General features: G+C 48.4%; 1 non-coding gene across 1 annotated transcript; it reads left to right on the top strand.

Annotated features, from left to right (window-relative positions):
- The first annotated feature begins 1196 nt into the window (after nt 1-1196).
- On the top strand, nt 1197-1269 carry Trnaa-ggc (transfer RNA alanine (anticodon GGC)). The gene has a single exon. It is a non-coding gene; the product is annotated as a tRNA-Ala (tRNA).
- Nucleotides 1270-7035: the final 5766 nt, after the last annotated feature.

The following is a 7035-nucleotide window of genomic DNA, read 5'->3' as shown; positions in this document are numbered from 1 at the left end:
CGCCCCTATAAACCTCTAACTTCAATAGAAAGAAAGCGCAAAATAAAATATTGGGTTCTGCAAAATATAGTCACAAAGAATCAATAGTGTCCAAAGTTACGAATGAAATGAAGAAGAAAACAGAACAGCCAAGGCCCAAATAATGGTTGTGAATGATTTCTTGAGTGTTTCATAAGCACTTAAAAAGGAAATCATAGGTGTCTCAGCATTTTAAATCACTGAGAACGATTTACTTTGGCAGCTTAGATAGAAACGCCCTTTCTGAATAACGCCATTGTCATTTGTTCAAATCAGCACAATCTCGCACCCACAGCAGTGTAAAACACAGGGAGATTTTAGCACGTGATTAACTTTAGGAGACTGTTTTGGTTTCGCAATCAGCGAATTTCGTTTACGGAGTACAGAAACCTGAACGTGCTCCGTACTCCACCTGGGGTACTAAGAAAAAAAAAAATATATATATATATATATATATATATATATAGCGAATCAGAATAGGAAATGAGGGGCTCGTTGAAAATAAGATAGAAATAAGGGTTAGCAGTTAAGCAAACCTCGGAAAGCAAAGGGGAGGATGTGGTAGGTAATTGAAACAGATAAAGAATTTGGAAAGAAATAAATGAAGTGGAGAAAAAATGCCCGCCGGGTGAGATCCGAACCCACAACATCCAGAATACGCGTCTGGTGCGATGACCACTACGCTACCAATGGGGCTGTTTTTCCCCTCCACTTTCTGGGGATTTATGTGAGGTATTTTTGTTTCCTGCACTTGGGGGTGCTGGCCAGCGCCACTCTGACTACTCGGGGTGAAGGGGACCTTCTTTTTAACCCCCGGGCCGTGACTCGAGTGTCTACGACATGTAGAGAGTGCTCGACCAGCGTTGAACCCTCTTAAGCTCCCTATGGCACCAAGACTGCCAGAACCGAAGCTCTCGCTATGCATCTAGCGAAATAGAATAGGAAATGAGGGGCTCATTGAAAGTACGACAGAAATAAGGGTTTGCAGTCTAGAAAACCTCGGAAAGCAAAAGGAAGGATTTGGTAGGTATTTGAAACAGATAAAGAATTTGGAAAGAAAGAGAGAAAGAAAGTGGAGAAAAAATGCCCGCCAGGTGGTCACAAAAAAAACCCACCCCAAGCGCGGGAAACAAAAATAGCTCACATACATACCCAGGAAGTGGAGGGGGAATATAGCCCCGCCGGTAGCGTAGTGGTTATCGCACCACACCGGCATTCTGGAGGTCGTGGGTTCGGATCCCACCTGGCGGGCATTTTTTCTCCACTTTCTTTCTTTCTTTCCAAATTCTTTATCTCTGTCAATTACCTCCCAAATCCTCCCCTTTGCTTTCCGAGGAACTCTTGACGGCTAACCCTTATTTCTGTCCCATATATATATATAAATATATATATACATAAAGATAGGTCAGCAGTCTACAACGCCAAAGGAGCCATAGGGGTGTGGTTAGGCTCTTTTTTTCCACTATAGTTATTTAGGTAAACATTTTTTTTAGATACAAAAGAAAGAAAGAAAAACACGCGCCCAGAGTGGGGACCGAACCCACGCCTTTCCATTACATGTCGAATGCCTTACCAATTCGGCTATCTGGGCGACTGTGTTCTCCTTCACTTTCTGAGCTATTTATATATACTAGAAGTGTATCTGACGCTTGAGGGTGGTAGCCAGCGCCACTCTGACTAGACGGATAGAAGGGGACCTTCTTTTCAACCCCCGGGGCGTGACTCGAACGTCTACAGCCTGTCATGAGCGGGTTACTGGCGGGAAGCCCTCTTATGCTACCTAGGCATCAAGGCTGCCAGAACAGAGACCCTCGCTAGGCTTTCGCAGAATAGCATAGTAGGGAAATGAGGGGCTCGTTGAGGAAATACATAAAGATAGGTCAGCAGTCTACAACGCCAAAGGAGGCATAGGGGTGTGGTTAGGCTCTTTTCTTTTCCACTACAGTTAATTAAGTAAACATTTTTTAAATATACAGAAGAAAGGAAGAAAAACACGCGCTCAGAGTAAGCACCGAACCCACGCCTTTCGATTACATGTCGAATGCCTTACCAATTCGGCTATCTGGGCGACTGTGTTCTCCTTCACTTTCTGAGCTATTTATATTTACTAGAAGTGTATCTGACGCTTGAGGGTGGTAGCCAGCGCTACTCTGACTACACGGGGAGAAGGGGACCTTCTTTTCAACCCCCGGGGCGTGACTCGAACGTCTACAGCCTGTCATCAGCGGGTTACCGACGGGAAGCCTTCTTATGCTACCAAGACATCAAGGCTGCCTGAACCGAGACCCTCGCTAGGCTTTCGCAGAATAACATAGTAAGGAAATGAGGGGCTCGTTGAGGAAATACATAAAGATCGGTCAGCAGTCTACAGCGCCAAAGGAGGCATAGGGGTGTGGTTAGGCTCTTTTCTTTTCAACTACAGTTAATTAAGTAAACATTTTTTTGAATATACAGAAGAAAGAAACAAAACACGCGCCAGAGTGGGGACCGAGCCCACACCTTTCGATTACATGTCGAATGCCTTACCAATTCGGCTATCTGGGCAACTGTGTTCTCCTTCACTTGGAGAAGTGCCCTTGCCATAACCATATCGATCATGATGGTGATGATGGCGCGTATAAGAAAGACGAAGAATGATGACATGATGATGTCCACACACAATGCGGCGTCGATGACAAGACGTGAAGGTGGTATTGGCCGGGCATAATAATTAGGTGCGGCCTGATGAAGGGACATTCAAGATTCGGGCTTAGAACATTATTAACCCCCTAGGCGGAAGCGGCCATCCAGACCATCACAGGCAGCTGGAGGAAGCTCGGCGAATGAAAGGTTTGATTCTTGGAACTTGAACGATCTCAGTTTTATGGCAGCGTCGGTCAAGGACAGCGGAATTAGGTGTTACGAGGTAGTTAACTGGCGAGGTCGGCACGGGGATTGTGCAGGGGCCAATAAAGCGGGGATAGAACTTCTCGCATAAACCAGGGGCACGCATAGGGGGGGGGGACAGTAGGACTGCTTGCACAGGTTGGTAGGAGGAAGAACGATGCCTCCAATTGTAGCGGGACTTGCCTCTATTTTGTCCGGCTGCCGTGCTTAAATGGGCAAGACTGCGGCAGTGCGCAAGTCGACAAGCAAAATGCTCGGGCAGGCTGGCATTCGTAGGACCAGGTGCAGAAAGGAAATACGTGTCAAGTACCTAAGAAGGGGAATGGCCGTGGACAAGGAATGGAGAAAATCGTGGTTTTTTGCATAGCGGTTTCGTAGGCGTACGTGACAAAAGCTAGAATGGGGTCCCAGTTGTTGTGGTGCGAGCGAATGTATAAGGAAATGGTGAGGGAAATAGTACGGTGGATGCGCTCAGTGATGCGGTTTGTTTGCGGGTTGTAACTGGACGTAGTCTTGTAAGCGCTTTCAGCCGCACTAAGCACTTCGGACAGGAGAGCAGAGAGAAACGCTCCTCCGTGGTCACTGAGCAAAACGCGAGGCGGACCGTGGCGCAGGAAGGTGGCTTGCAGGAAGATTTCTGCAACCTCCGATGCGGAACCCGTGGGAATAGCCGCTGTTTCGACATAGCCGGTCAGGTGGTGAAGCGTGTTGACAACCCACCGATTACTGACTTGGGTGTCAGAAGGGGTGTCAGAAGGGTGTCAGTACGTGCCAGGTTGTTGTTAGGAGAGAAAATTAGAAGGCAGCGCCGGGATGACGGGCTCGGTGGAAGGAATAGTAATAGCTGGCTCTTTCAGAGGTGGCGCTTCACAACCTTCCTCTACTGACAACCGCGGGCACTGTGAAAATGCATCGGAATCAGATTGCTTTTTCCCCGATGTGTATACCACGTCAAAGTATCCAGCGGCCAAGGCGTACGACTACATCCTTGACAAAGGCTAGCCAGCACAGTTTATGGTGATCTGTTACAACGGTGAAGTGACGACCATACAAGTACAATTCAAAATTTACCAAACTACGGCCAGGCCCTCCGGCTCGGTTATCGCGTAGTTCCTCTCTGCTTGCGTCAACGTCCAGCTGGAATAGGCACCCAAGTGCTCCAAAGAAAATGCATTGCGTTGGAGAAGCACAGCACCAATACCATGTCCACTGGCATCGGTGTGGACTATTGTCGGAGCGATGTTACCAAAATGGCTAAGTACGGGGGCAGGCGTAAGAGCCTGTTTGAGCTCCAGGAATGCTGTTTCGCATTTTTAGACCCAGTAAACGCTGTGCCAGAAGCTAAGCGCTTGTTCAAGGATGAAGCTACTGCAGAAAGGTTTTGTATATATCGACGGAAGTATTAAGCCAATTCAAGAAAAATGCGAAGTTCTTTCTTACCTAGAGGTCGGGGTCTTACCTGTTGTTTTAGTGCGATCAGGGTGAATCGTGTCCGTGCTCAAAACGTGCCCCAATACTGTGTAAGATGTGGTTGCAACGTGGCATTTTTGTGCATTGATTTGGAGACCGGGCTCGCTGAGGCAATATATTACTTGGTCCAGGCGTTGAAGGTACTCGGCAAATAAGAAGGAAGAGATAACAAATATCGTCCAGGTAATAGAGAGACGTTTTCCATTTAAAGCCAAGAAGGATATGGTCTATCATTCTTTCGAATGTAACGGCAACATTGCAAGCCTGAATCGTATTACATTGGATTCCTTGATGCCATCGGGTGTGGTGAAAGCTGCTTTCTCTTAAAAATCTACCCCTTGCAATTTGTCGAGCGCGTCGTCGTTGCGCGTAATCAGATAAACACCTTTGCGAGTGATCTTGTTGACGACTCTGCTCCACAGATACCTCACGGAACCGTCTTCTGAAGTAGCACCACACGTGATGACCAGGAGCTAGCCGAAGGACGAATAATATTTCTCTTCAAAATGTCGTCCCCGTTTCCTGGAATCATTTTACGTTCTTTAGGTGAAACAGGGTACGGGCATCGACGGAGGGAACAGGAACCATACGTTTCAATGCGATGAGTAGTGACAGAAGTGTGCCTCAGAACAGAAGAGTGAGCGTAGAATAATGCTTTGTGCTTTTCCAGTAGGGTCAATAGGGTGTTCGTTTGCTCTCTGGAAAGGTCGAGATTATTTATCGCACGAGTAGGCATAGCCGGCGGGTAAAGATCAAAAGAATTATTCACTGCTGCAATAGAGTCAAGAGAAATAACGTCAACGGCATCATCGTGGGGCACCGAAGCAATAGTGGCGTGTTGAGCTACCAAGAAGGTCTCCGATGCCGAATTTACAGTGGCGAAATAGGCAGATCCGCGAGAAAAACGGACAACGCACTATGGTATCAACAGTCCTTTAACAAAGAATGATCCGGTTGGTGCAATGAACATGTCGCCGTCAACAATTTGGTCTGATGACACTAAAATAACAGCTTCTTGGTCAGGAATGAATGTACAGTCAGAGGTCGTCACCAAATGTAGATCTGACGCGCTATCAACAATTGCGACCTCTGTACCTGCGATATCAAACAAGGTTTGACCAAAGGAGATGATAGCAGGTACCGAATGTAAAAAGTCCCAACCTAGAATTATTTGACAGACGGACGAAGCGAGCACTGCCGTCTGAATATGATGGCGAGTGGCGACTGTCGGGGATGGGTATACGCGAAGTACAATATCAGGAAGGCCGAATCATATCCCTTTTCGCCCTATGTAGAGCTAGGCACGCGTCAGGAGTCCTCACCTTTCTCAGTAGAGAGCAAAGACGTTCATGAATTATGGATATGCGGCCATCCGTGTCTACCACTGCGTCAGCAGAAAGCCCCTAAACGACGACCGTCAAAGTGTTTCATGGCCACTCTGGGGGTCTTACATTTTCCCTTTGTGTTGCAGTTTTGCCCCAAAAAACTGCACGACCTTGGTTTTGCGGCGCGTGGCTCGTATCATTCAAGACTGGTTGTAGAAGCCATACAGCCCGGCGGCGTGGTGATGGTGAACGACGTCCTTCGTTAAGGGAGTTGCGAGAAAAGCCAACGGGGCCAGGTAGACAGAAAGAATGACGGGGCAGCGACGCATAACTCTCTTAGCGGAAGCCGTAGCTAAAACGCATGTTGCCGCTTTCTATGCTTCGTAGCCACGTCGCTCGTCATGTTTACACCGGCAGCAAAACCGGGAGATGTGGGCACGTATACCGCAGTAATACCAAACAGGGCAGCCAACAGCTAAGTCTTGTCGGGGTAGTCGCCATGCCCGGAAGAAGATCGGCACCCAAACCGTAGGAATATCCGCTACAGAGTTGGTCACAGGTTAGGCGAGGATCGGCGTCAGCGGCATAGGTGATCACCGCACAACCTCTGGGTAGGATGGAACCGTCAGAGGAGTATGAGGATCCTGAGGAGCGAGGCCTGGCATAGCAGCAAGCTCCTCTTTTAATGACTTCCCGCTGGCCAGCTGCAGAAGGCTGGACATAGGCATCAGGTGCATAACCCGTATCACCGACCGCTGGTTGTCATCTCTGGGGTTGTGCGGTGTGATGAGCTCCTGCTGCAGATGGATAGACTGAAGTTCGTCCAGTCTTTGGCAGGGCGAGGATACATCAGCGGCGGTCAGCGGTTTTTAAAGTGCGAGAGCTGTTAACGCAAATTGATTGATGTCCTTCATGATGTGACGAACGCGATCTCCCTCCGGCATGTCTCTGTTGACGCGCGGCAGAACGCAAGAACAACCTAGATGTACGAGCTGTAAGTCTCGTGAGCCTGTTGGACACGGCTCTCCAGCTTCTTGGCAGCTTCTGAGTGAGCTGCAGAATAGCCAAACATTTGGCGCAGTTACGTGGTGAAATCTGACAAGTAACTAATACAGCGCTCATTGTTCAAAAACCACGTCTTGACAGCTTCCTCCCGGGACGAAGAGATGCTTTGAAGCTTTGCGTGGTCGTCTCACCTGTTCAAGGCGCTGGCGCCTGCGAAGGTAGCAAGCCACTCCTCAACGTCCTCACCCCGAAAGCCCCGGAACACCGGAGGATCTCCCTGGGGGCTAGTTATAAAGTAAGGAGGGTTGGTGGGTGAATCCGCACCGCCGGC

Source organism: Haemaphysalis longicornis, unplaced genomic scaffold (assembly GCF_048455015.1).
Source record: "Haemaphysalis longicornis isolate Haplotype H1 unplaced genomic scaffold, Haemaphysalis longicornis Haplotype H1 scaffold_7, whole genome shotgun sequence".
NCBI classification, from domain to species: domain Eukaryota; kingdom Metazoa; phylum Arthropoda; class Arachnida; order Ixodida; family Ixodidae; genus Haemaphysalis; species Haemaphysalis longicornis.
Note: the sequence above shows the minus strand (reverse complement) of the source record. Positions and strands in the feature narration are given on the sequence as shown.